The 13,330-nt window shown below is 40.3% G+C and overlaps 1 protein-coding gene across 5 annotated transcripts in view; it reads right to left on the bottom strand.

Annotated features, from left to right (window-relative positions):
• The window catches only part of palm3 (paralemmin 3), a 33,756-nt gene that overhangs the window by 13,453 nt on the left and 6,973 nt on the right, over positions 1-13,330 (bottom strand). The gene's annotated exons all lie outside the window — the stretch shown is intronic.

The raw sequence follows: 13,330 nt of genomic DNA, 5'->3' as shown, positions 1-13,330 counted from the left end.
AAATCCAAAGTGCAAACACTGACACTGTCTAACTCTAGAACCTTAAAGCAAATGTGCTACAAGCATATTTTAAAAGGATAAAAAACAGCACAATGTGCATGATGGGAAGATGTGTAGGTGATGTTAGAACAGACAGAAATGGTCAAACAAAAACAAAAATCAGGTTTGTGGGGACAGCAGTCTAAGCAGAAACAACCTGACTTCCTCCTCCCTTGCCATCTCTTCCAGGAGGACACCAAAGGTTTTTCCAAGTAGGCTGAGAGACATAATCTCTCCAGCAAGTCCTGGGCCTGCCCCAGGGCCTCCTCCTTGTAGGAAATGCCTGAAGCATTTCACCCAGGAGGTGGCCAGGAGTCATCCTAGTCAGATGCTTGAAGCTCCACATGGGGGATATTGGCTCGAACCCCTCTTGAATGACCAAGCTCCTCACCATGTCTCTAAGGGACACCCTGCCACCTTTGGGAGGAAACTCATTTCTGCCACTTGTATCTATTATCTCATTCTTTCAGTCTGACCCAGAGCTCATGGCCATAGGTGAATGTAGGGACATAGATCGACCAGCAAATCAACAGCTTCACTTCACCACAGCTACAGCGTCCACATCACTGCTAACACCAAACCAATTTTCAGTCTCCAGTTCCACTCTCTACTCACTTATGACCAAGACCCCAAGATACTGAAACTCCTCCACTTGGTAGAGCTATTTATTACCAACCCCTAACTGGGTAATCCACTCTTTTCTGACTGAGAACCATGGCTTCAGACTTGGAGGTGCTAATCTTTATCCCGTCCTCATTCACACTCGAATGCAGACCATCCAAGTACAAACTGAAAAGTCAAGTCAACAAAACTTTAGATGCCATAATTCACTCGAAGTTCCTCAGCAATAACCCACACCCCCCAAATTAGGAGTCATATGAATATGAAATCTTTTTTTTTTTTAAAAACTATGAATCTTTTCACCTCAACTGTGAATATTAACACAACTCCCACAATCATATTCTGGCATTAAGAAAGCCCAGCAGCGCATAAATGTGTGGGACTTCAGGGCCTTTGTTAATTCAGCCTAAATCCAATACATCCCAGAAGCAGACAGCGGCAATTAAATCATGTGGTCATAATCATAGTTTTGCCACTACAGCATTTAATTACAGATAATGCTTCACCTGTAACACCTGTTACATGCCAGCTTAGATCAGTCCCATTAAACCAGATTTGGTTTTGAATGCTGTAATTTGCGTCCAACACAAAGCTTGCCAATTGAAGCTATCTGCTGTCAGTGGTATGACCCTCTACCACACACACACACACACACACACACACACACACACACACACACACACACTCACACACAGTAGTCTGTGTGTGTCTAGCAATGCTGAGATATCATTAACAATAACACTTTGGCCAGTGAGCCAAGGCAGTGTGAATGTGAGCCGACATAAACAATACAAGGACAGATTGAGGAGCAGAATTCAGCCATCAATAACTTTGTTCTTCAAAGTTCTAGATGTCGTAGTGCTTTCCCCTCTGTGACATATAAAAATGGCTGGTATAGAAAAGATCTCTCTTGAGAAATTTAAGGGTCAACTATCCACTATCAGAAATAAACGGCAGCTTCAAGGGATGCAACCATATATTTGCTTAGCGCCAGTTGACACATTCATGCTGCCTTCCATCAGCCTGTTGGCAAAAAAACCCCATTCACATAGGGATGCAGATCATTTTTATCCATTACTTTCTGGTTTTATATGTCCTGTGCATTTCACAGTCTGTGAAAGCATCAATTCATAAACTGAATTGTTTAGTTTAAATGTAATATCTTTGGATTTTTCAACCTTAAGTCAAGTATTAAAATGTCACAGTGGCCTTTAGGAAAGTGGGAAGGCCCTTCTTGGACACTTCAATGAACTGTTAATTGATGTGTTCATTGGAAGGCTGAGGAAGTCGAGTTGCGTCACCGTCATTCAGCATTACCCCAGCAGGGTTTCTTTACAAACATTCCTCCTGCCCTGGTGCAAAAGAATGCGGCGCATATTTGCCGTGCATGCATGTGTATGTAACAATGTATATTTGCCTAGTGGGGAGTCATGAAGTCTGTATACCAAGTGCTTGTGTAGTGACATTAGCTCTGTGGGAACAGATGGAGGAACAGTAGGGTGTCTGCAATGCAAACTATAAGTATTATAGAATTACAGCTCGCAGTTTGTGCTGTTCTCTGATCCACACCGACGGGGAGTGCACAATTGACTGCATATGAGACTGAAAAATGGGAAAGTTGGGTAGTGTTATTTCTAAAAGGCAAGGCACTTAATCAAAAGACCAGAACAACTTCCCTACAAACTTTGATGTTCAGCTAAATCACAGGGCGAATGTAAAGAAAAGTCTGAGAAAATACCACAAAAACCGAAACATTAGCATTTTATTTTTCGACCGCTTTAAAAAGAAAGTCTCTAAAAAATCTGCGTGGGATGCAATCAGCACAGTCAGTGTTACCTGATAGTCAGTCCTCACATACATCAATGCCTCATGTTGGTCTCTATTAGGTGTAATACAACCTATAGTGGTAGGAAAGATGCAATGTCTATATGAGCTTGCTACACAGGTGTCATAGAAATCTAAAGGATGTTTTTGAACTGAGAACCTCATTTAAAAATAATAAATGTCTCAAACACGAGAGCAGCAACTGCAGTGAAGCATGAAAACTGAACTTTTGGTATGAGACTAATAAGATTGTGACATGGTGCACTTTGAGTCCAGACATTGCTACATTGGGATAAATGATTGACAAAGCTCCTGTGATGAACAACTGGCTTAAACAGGAGCACTCTAACACCCTAAATATATTGTGGGGAAATTGCATCAATTTAGTCAAAAACTGAGATTGGGCTTTAGGTTAGGAAGCCTAAAATACTTTCACACATATAGGGGAGGACAGTGAGCAGAGGGAGTCACTGAAAGGCCACCCATTTACATTTTGATTGTGGGTGAGGATGAAATCATGCTGCTGACAGAAATGCAGAGAAGCAGGGTGGCCAGCACCGCAAGTTTCTGCTCCATTTTTTTTAAAGCTCCTTTCACAGTTCATGTTATAATGACGCTAAGAATACCCCCTCATTAAACTGCTTTTCCTGGTTCAACCCGAAGCAAACAAAGAGGGTTGACGACTAACACAGCAGTGTAGGTGTGCAGGATGGCGTCCTGCTATGCTGGTTCCCTGTTTCACACAGATGTTGAATCAGCTCTGTGACTGGCTCTGTTACAGGCTTAAAGGCAACAATAACCACATAAAAAATGCATAATGGCAATGTATGACTACGTGAAAGGGGCTTTGAAGAGATGTGGGGATGGAGGTGGGAGATCAAAAAAATAAAAATGATATAAAAGAAGGCGCCGACTGAGAGGAGTGGGGAGCAGATAAGCGTGCGGTATCGTGTGTCCTCAATTACTATAAGCTTATCTAAGTACTAACAGTGTTAGCTTTTTTTCTTTCATAAAAGAAAAGATTTCATACACTGAAATCAAGTATAAAGTTTATTGCATCAGCTTGAGGCTCATTTACAATATTGCTTCTAAATGTCCTGTTTGTGTTTCTGTTCAGTATTGCTGTAGTTCTTTTCAGCCTTGGGGAACAGAGTATTCAACTGTAGCATTTAAACTGCAGAAACGAATAGTCAAAGGGGACAGGAGCAAAAAAAGGTTCAAAAACACACTGGGACTAAAAGTTCAATCTGGAAAGTTTCACATTTTCTAATCTGTGAAACAAAGAGAGACAAACAAAGTATTTCAAGGCCACCACAAGTTCAAAATATCCTTCCACCAAAGTGCTTGGGAACAGGAAGAGTGAAAACATCATCCTTCGGCAGGAGAGCATGCAATCTCACCGACCCTGATCTCTGAACCGATGCATCCTCTGCTTTCGTCACCGGCTCTTGCTCAGGAAGAGGCAGATTTAAAGAGCCTGGAAACTTACTGTAAAACAAATTAGCAGACTGAACTTCATTTGGAGACGAGTCAGTCAAAGAAGCAATTATTCTTTATCTTGAGGGATGGACAGAGCAAACTGTAGTAAAGTGCTTTTTCATCAGCTATTGACTTTTGGTTGCTTTACAGACCCAGCAGCAGAAATTACTTATTGGAGATGGACATCCTGCATATCTAGATGGAAATAAATCTGACACGCAGTGGGAAGGTGTATTTATGTGGGTAATGTGTGTGTGTGTGTGTGTGTGTGCTGTACATGAGTGGGTGGTATGAGTGGAATTTGTGTAGCTTGGATGGTTCTGCCTCAAAAGCACACGGCCAACATCCTCTGATTGACAGTCCAGGTCAGGAAAATGAAAACACCACATTCCACTGCTCTGTGTGCGTGCACGCGTGTGTGTCATTGTGTGTGTGTGTCTGTGTGTGTGTGTGTGTGTGTGTGTGTGTGTGTGTGTGTGTGTGTGTGTCTGCACATCACAAAAACCAAAAAAAATTTAATGTGCAATTTGTGTGTTCATTCTAAATCACAGAGCTAACAGTGTAGTAGACATTGGAGCATGTTGAGGATTATCAGAATCAACAGCAGACATCACAGAACCACTCCTAGTCATTCATCCACTTCATAACTCCAACTACAACCTAGCATCTACGTAACAAAGAGGATAAAACAATTTGTGAATATAAAAGCACAGAGAAAATCATCCACCTACGAATCTCAGATTTATCAGAGGGTTACCTTTGCAGATGCGAACAGTAAGCTTGCACAAGTCATCACAAGGGAACGCATTTGCTTGAAAGCATCAAAGGACTCACTGCAGGAGGATATCAAAAGACATGTTCCAGTGGCTAAGACTAAAGTGAGTTTAATGCACTGACAATCTGACTAAACAGTGTTGAGAGAGGAGACAGTGATGGAACAAAAGCACCTCCAAGGAGCAAATCTCTTTGCTCTCATTTGGTCTCGTAAGTTTTACAGCAGTGAAAAAGATTCAGCGGGATCAATAGGATCCTGTCAGGTGATACACTCACAAGTGCATGTGTGCGCACAAACACACACACACACACACACACACACATAATAGAGTCTCTGTTGAGCAGGTAGTGGGCTGGTCTTCGTCCTGCCCGCAGTATCCTGCTCCAACATAGCACACACCCACAGAACTCCATTTGGGGTTGTACCTCAAAGCAAGTTCAAAGATATGTTTTTGTGATCTTGCTTCACTAAACCTCATTTCTGCAGTAAGGGCTAATAGAAACGTGCTTATAACATTTGAATGAGTGAAGTTGTCAGCTTACAAATAGTCACAAGTCAGGACAGGTCTACTGGCAGCAGAGCAGACACATTTTACAAAGTGCAAACTATATATATATATATGTGTGTGTGTGTGTATATATTAAAATATGACAAGGTTAAACACGTTACATGCTAAAAACAGCAGCATTGCTCCAGCCCTAGCAGCACTGTGTGAATGTGTGTGTTTTAGGAAAAGTGTTCAGAGCATGATTGTAATATTAAACTGTCTGGAAGCAGGTAAAGAACAAATAAACAATTCTAACCAGCAAGAAAACCTACGCTTATACAAAAGGTCAACAACTACAAAGTGTTGGACATGAAAAGATGGAAACAGATAAGCCACATCTGTGAGAAGAAGAACAACGGCAAGGGTTTAAAAATACTTGCAGTGAGTGGTTAAAAAGAAATTTATAGATTGCATGAAAAAAGGGCTGACTCTGCTGGAATCTATATTTCTCATTGATGCTCACCAGGAAAGACAAAGATTTTAAACAGCCTCTGAAATCTATACACCTCACTGTCTCACATGCAGGGCTGCAGGATATTCTCAGAAGAAATGAATGATGATGTAATTTTCAGAGAGGTAACTGGTCAATTGGAAGTGATTTTCATATGTGCTGGTCTCTTATCTTGAACGTAACCTGTTCCCGGGCAGATTAGGTGGGCAGAAAGTGAATCACATTCCTAATCCTAGGCTGAATCATGAACTCCGGCTGTGATTCTCTTTCACAACTGGAGTTTGGTTCATTTGGTCTGAAGCAGGGAGAAAAAGTTACACACTGTAACCTATTAGACCTGGAATGTCAGTGCTACATGGATCCATGTACAGAAATGAAGCCAACGCGAATGATGGCAGGCTCTTTCTTTGTGGAAGGGTTAGTTTCTTTTGTGTCACCAATAGCTCAGAAAGGTACAGGAATTACTTATTGGGAACAATTTTAGTCAAGACTGCAGCTTGACTGAATAGTGTCATCCTGTATCTACCAAAATTATCTACCAGGTCTGCCTTGCTGTGCCTACTGACATATTCTGTGCTGTTAAACTACAGTTTGTGCAGCCATTATGTCTTCGGGCAAACACACAGATGGCTGAAAGAATACTAAATACCGTATATGGCTACCTACTGCTTGATGCTGCCCTCTGAGTGGTTCTCAAGATGGGCAAGCTTCTGATCACTAGCTGTGTCAAACTCACCATCTGCCACACACATTTAAAATATTAAGTCTAGATGGATTTGGGGTGAGAAAAATCAGTTCCACAGCCATTAGGCTGAGCAACTGATCAAAAGCGACAGCATGGCGAGGCCTTTGTTAAGACCTTGTCATCCACTCATCAAATCAGCAGAGGGGCTGCAGAGATTAACACGGTCATCCAGAACATACATATGTATGACGAAGCTGAAGAATAATGCACGACGCAGCTCGGATGAGTCATCGTGGCTTACTGAGTATGATTAACATGCAGGATTATCTGTTTTATCCAAACGTGAAGAAGTCAGATTGCTGTAAGAGTCTAACTGTACGCACTTTAGAGAATGGCTCAGTTTTAGAAGTGTCAGTGTGTGGAAACACCTCTGTGATCTGAAGGTTTGTGTGAAGTCAGCTCAGGCAGTCTTAATGTAATTAAGAGCTAACACGGGATTATTATTTTGTACTGAAGATTCCGTAATGTTCACAAAGATTATATTTAAATTTGGACTAGATTAAGGGAAAATTTCAGTATTTTTTTAGGTCTTCTGTAAAATCACTGAATCTCTTCATGCCTTAAATTATGGTATGTTGGGTTGGACATCTCTAAGGAAAGATAACATTATACAGTGGATCGACTTTGTGATTGGGTTTTTAAAAAAATAAAATAACTGCATTTTATTTATCATCCATGATACACTCAACACTTCCCCTAAGCCACCACTGACAGTCATTAACTTTTGAGAACGGTGACTATATGAATGAAAACTGAACTGAACCTAAACTAAGCTAAAAATGTTAAATTTGACCTTTTGAACATTGAACAAATTATGTTTAATATACAGTTTTTGCTACTATTTGTGCCAATGACAGAAAAGGTGTTAGCGTTTTCATCTCAATGAATGAAGGCTTGCTTAAGTTTGAGTGATGTGAAATTTGTCATCAGAGGATCACTGCCTTCAAATTTGTTGTGCTACCATTGCAGCAAGTACTCCAGATGTACTCCTAAGGGACTTGAAAAAGTGAACAATGGTAACTGCTCATCCGTGGTGCCTGTAGCTGTTTGTGTGCATCCACAAGTGAGCATAATCCCAGCCTCAAGCTTCAATTAAAACAAAACCAGTAGTTAAACTTTTAGTTTTACAGCTGGTTTTGTTTGGTTTAATGTAGTCGATGACAGTGCAACTTAGTCACTGCTTTGAAAAACACAGCTATGAGAGCATGATGAGTTTAAGTAGCAAAAGTGGCCATCTAAAACCACCCAAGGTGTGCCTTTATCCACATCTTCTTAGCTGTGTGACAGCTTGCAATTAAGCCCACGCACTTCCAAACACTACAGCCACTGTCCCACTGCAGGGCCAGCAGAAACTGCAAAGAAATGCAACACGCTGTACAGCATGTGGATCTACTAAAATATCCTCATTAATATCACTAAAGGTTTCAGCCGTGTTTCCCCGGCCTAGGTGAAACCTATCGAATTGACACGGAAGATGTTTGCACTTTACCAAAATTACCATCATGAAAGCACTGGCTAATAGCTGGGTTACCACCCAGCTTCTTGTTTGCATATAGACTAAGTCATGACCCTGCATGACAGTTATAAAGTGTCACCCTTAAACTGTAAGATGCGTAATCACTGTGCTTTCAGTGTTTTGGTATGCACAAATTCTGTGCACAGGTAGTCAAGGTACATATTAGTTTTCCCGATAAGTAGGAAACCACTGGTTTTTAACCCTGAGGTGGAATGCACCGAGTGGGTGGTGTTACACTCAGATGAGTGAAGATTATATGTTAGATGAGGCTTCACAGGAAAGCGAGAGAGGGTAACTCAATGTCATTACAGTCATTATAACCTTTTACAGTATATTTCACTTTGGTACATGGTGCCACTGTCATTGCAAGACGTATACTGTCTACATAATAGCTCTAGAAGTGTAAACTTGAAATGAATCTGTAATTTTAAAAGGACTAAAACCTCCTAACTTGGAGGAGCAGGGCGAGCTTCAGAAATGAAAAAAGTAAGGGGAGATTAAAGAAAGCATAAAAGAGAGATGAGACGGAGACATAAAAAGAAGTAGAGAGGTTAAAACAAGCGGGAGAACAAGAATTAGAGGAAGTGAAGTTAAGAGGGGGATCAGAGTTTCAGACACCTGTTCTGACAAGTCCTGACAAGACACTTGAGGCAGTAACACCACTTTTAACAGTCTACCCGCACACATTAAGTTCACACTAAGACTCTTTATAACGCCCCTGTCTTCATTCTGTGCAGACACATTCACAACAAAGCTAGAATAAAACTAGGAATGTGATAGTAATTTCACCTGCAATAGTGCACTAACAGTTAAAACTGCAAAACTGTCATTTTTCCTAGAAATACAAAAGTGACATTCACATTGTAAGTACATTATTGAATATCCTGAAATAACCTTTGATGATATCCTGTGATAACCGCTCTATTCCATAATAAATATTGTACTAAAACTGAGTTTTAAACTTGACACAAGCTTATATACTGAAACTGTTCACCAAGCATAAATTTAGTTTGGAAAACATACTGGGTACTTTTGACTATTCATTCATTAGAACCTGATAAAACCACATTGGGTTTGAAAATACAATTACTCTTGTTTTGTTTAGACTTTATTTAGGAGCTGATGTGAAAAGGAGGCTTCAACAAGGCTTGGACAGACTGGGCTTGTTCTTTTCAAAGAGCACTTTAGAAGCCTAGTGCACTGGCAAAATGTCACCAAAATGAAGGAGAAGACTCTTTTCTCCCCAGCCCAAAGTGGCTCTGCTTCCTCTGCTCAATGATGCACGCAGGCAGTGAGGATGTTCATTTATATTGCTGCCTTCAGGTTATCTGTTCGCGCCGCTTTGTGGTTTAATCATTCACCACTCTGTGCATTAGGAAACTGTCGACTGTGTTAACGGAAAGCAGGTTGTGACAGGTGGCATTCATGCAGCAGAATCTAATAAACAAAGGCTGCGAACAAATTCTGAATTAAATACTAATCAATTTTAAAATGTATTTCTTGGCTAGCGTACTGATGATGCAGACTGGCACAGGACTTAGTTTATTTTCAAGTCAGCACAGAAAAGTCTGGGAGTAGGACTGAGCGAGTACAGTGAAACACATCTAATGAGAGTTATCAATGATTTGACCTCTTTTTGGTTACTAAGACTTATGATTGTGTTATTTTAGGATGTTCTACTCAAGTATTTTCAGACTTTCTATTCCCACACAATTCTTGTCCTAAGTACTCTCTTTGCACTTTAGGCAAGAGTGTGTTAGACATGTATTGGCTTGCTTCTGTGATCTGTCTGCCTGTGTGCCGGATTAGTGTGTGTGTGTGTCAGGCAGGTTTGGAGAGGAATGCAGGACTGTTGTAATCCAGTCTCGGTTCATTTTCGCTATTGTCACTGAGTCAAAAGCCTGTAGGCCTGTTTGCCACAGGGCCCCATAGCTCAGTCATGACTACAGACATATTCTCACATATTGTACTGCAGCCTAAATCGTTTTTAAAACAACAGCGGGACAACACATCATTAGAAAAGCAATCTGTACATACAGTGAAAAGAACTCTTAAAAGATCTTTACATTTCAAGTTTTGAAATAACCTAAGGATACAGTTCACTAAGGTAACAGAATGACCTTGCAGTGTCAAAGTGGGTTTGTTTAAATTTGTTCTGGAGGATATCCAGTCACCTTGCAAATGTCTAGTCAGGCAACTTAATGTTTAACTTCCCTCCTTCCTTGTAATCATTGTGGACAAGCAAACACAATTTCAACCAATCATTAAATACGTTAAAGACAATACACTGATCCTTCAACCCACAGCTGTCAACGCTCTCAGCTTACCATTATGTAAACACAATGGAAGAAATGTGACATGATTTTGCTGCATTTCATTTGGGTATTATCAATGCCAGACTTAGCTAGGCTGATTTAGTTATTATGGTATAGTTTATCCCAGGGGTGTCAAACTCGTTTTACACAGAGGGCCACATACAGCTTACTTTGATCTTAGGAGGGCCAGATGAGTCAAACTTGTAAAGAAGTTTAACTACACATTAAAATGCTGTGTCATGGTAGTAAATGAAAGACATCTCTCATTTGTGCTTAAAATGTAACAAACAAATGTGTAAAATTACAGGTGAAGTTCTGGTAGCATAGCTAGTTTTTGTTAATTCACAGAAAAAATTCTCTTCTTTTTCTTTTTTGTTCAATGGGGGCCCATTGTAGAAAACAAAACATTTACTATAGATAAATTCATATAGCAGATAGTGGGGAAAAAATGAAAAAGTCTACAATTTAAGCTTCACATTTTTCAAAGTGTCCTTGCCGGGCCGATTCTGGCCCCGGGGCATTATGTTTGGCAAACCTGGTTTACCCTACCAAAGAGTCTAACATTTTTAAACTCATATTTTTTAAACGTAGTCATAGACAGTTAGGGAATCTGTCACTTTAACAACCCTTTTCTACTGTTCACTGAGTGACTCTGCTCTGCTGACCTTTGGAGTTCCTCAGGGATGTGTTGTAGGACCTAATGTTTTCTCTAACATTCTCCTTTTAACAACATATTTTTCACCATTACGAAAAAAAGAAAAGAAAAATGCACATCTCACATATTCTCACAGACACACACTCATACTTGTATAATTGTTATAAACAGCTGCATTCATGATGGTTCATAATGACTGTCCATAGAGATGGCTGCTCTGGCATTGTGGAATAGCTTATTAGGCTAAATAATTAACTGCCTTATTTATCTAAACCTTATCTGATAAAAACATTCAACAGTTTGTGCACCTGTGTCTCCGTCTTCATCTCGGGCTCTTAGAGCCACCCAAAGCTGTGTGGCTCTAAACAGAAGTGGAGTGAGCTATCACAGATAAAACAGGGTTTGCCGCTCCTCTTCATCTTGCCCTCAAGCTTTTTTTGTGCTGATATGCTTTTTTGCCTCACATTTGTAGTCTGACCACTTCTTCTTTTCTTTCTTTTTTTTTTTTTACCCCTGCCTGGTTCCTTTGCTATTGCATAGAGCTCTTTTCCTTCAGTAGTGTTTGTTCAGTCCTGATAGTAAGAACATCAAATAAAGCAGTTCTGCTTTTCTCCACTTCTCTGAGTTTCTTGATTTTTAATTTGGTGCTCGGGATTTCAATTAATGGGGCTTGTAGATGAAGATGAACAGATGTTTTGAAGAATCTATATACACATTTCTTCCTCTGTCCACACTTAGATGTGAATCTACACAGTTTTATACATCTGTCCCCTGGCCTTTGCTCCAAACCACTCCTTGGGTAGAGTACAATGTTGTTCATCTTGATTTTCTTTTCCACTTAAAGGGGATCTATTACAATTTCTCCAACTTTCTCTCATTCACACACACACTATTAATATGTTGGGTGCTCATATTTAAAGCTCGGTGTATGTGTAAGACATCCCATTGAGCCAAAGGTTCATGCTTGAAATGCTTGAGCTTGGATACTCTTAGATTCAATTCAATTCATTTTTATCTATATAGCGCCAAATCACAACAAAAGTCGCCTCAAGGCGCTTTATATTGTACAGTAGATAGCACAATAATAAATACAGAGAAAAACCCAACAATCATATGACCCCCTATGAGCAAGCACTTTGGCGACAGTGGGAAGGAAAAACTCCCTTTTAACAGGAAGAAACCTCCGGCAGAACCAGGCTCAGGGAGGGGCGGCCATCTGCTGCGACCGGTTGGGGTGATGTATGATGTTGGACTGGGAAAACTCATAATATAATCATCTTGGCTTAAGGAGAGGTTCAAGAGCTAAAACTGCTCATTTTAGACAAAAGATGATGCTGCACCAGTACACCAAAATGAAATAAAAGGGATTATTTTGTAAATCACATAATGCTTATTATTTGAAATACAATGAAGCTTAAGAATTAAGAGGTAGATAAGAAACCACGTTAAGAAACCATGACCTTATTCACTCATATACTCCAAAATGTTGAACAAGTTATCAAAATATTACCTCCTTGGTTCAGGATCCCACTCATAATACGAGGTACATAAAACTCCACAGGTCATGCTGTCTCAATTTCTCGTACACCTCAGACTTTCAGTACAACCGATGCTGCAGTGGTTGGATGCATTAGTTATGGGCATGAGGAGGAGTACACAACACTAGAGGGTGATTTTGTGGAGTGGTCTGGGAGAAATAATCTGCTTATGAATGTGAATAAGGCCAGAGAGATGACCTCAGAAGGAAGAGGACAGCTACACAACCCATGTCTATCCTGGCGCAGGATGTTGATATGGTGGAAGAGTACAAGTACCTGGGCGTCCACATCAACAACGGACTAAACTGGAAGACCAGCGCTGTATACAAGTTAAGGCTGCATACAAGGAGATGAGCGGGCTCTGTTTCTTAAGGAAGTTCAGATCCTTTAACAAGAGCAGCTAATGTTGGAGATTTCTCCAGAAGTCCTTTAGTGAGTGCACTATACTTTGCTGTGATCTGCTGGGAGTGCAGCATCAGACCTGCTGACACCAACAGACATAATCGACTGATTAGGGAGGACGCCTCTATGACTGGCTGCAAACTAGATGGAGGTCAACAAATAAATAGTTTTCCATCACTGACTCATTTTTTCCCCGTTGTTTGTTAATTTAGTGGCAGCAAGTTGTGAAATGATTTTTTTTTCTTTGTTAAGGTCCCTTAGCTTGTCAGTTTGTGGACTGAGCCTAGCTGGTTGGAAAATTTTTAAATACAGCCAACACTTAATCTACACCATTATATTCTGTACAAGAATGTTTGGTTCTTTACAGTACTGAAATCTATCAAAATGATGTAAATTAATATTATTTCCAGCCATATATGCTTG

This window comes from Oreochromis aureus, linkage group 6, assembly GCF_013358895.1.
Source record: "Oreochromis aureus strain Israel breed Guangdong linkage group 6, ZZ_aureus, whole genome shotgun sequence".
NCBI classification, from domain to species: domain Eukaryota; kingdom Metazoa; phylum Chordata; class Actinopteri; order Cichliformes; family Cichlidae; genus Oreochromis; species Oreochromis aureus.
This window is presented reverse-complemented; position numbering and strand designations above follow the sequence as displayed.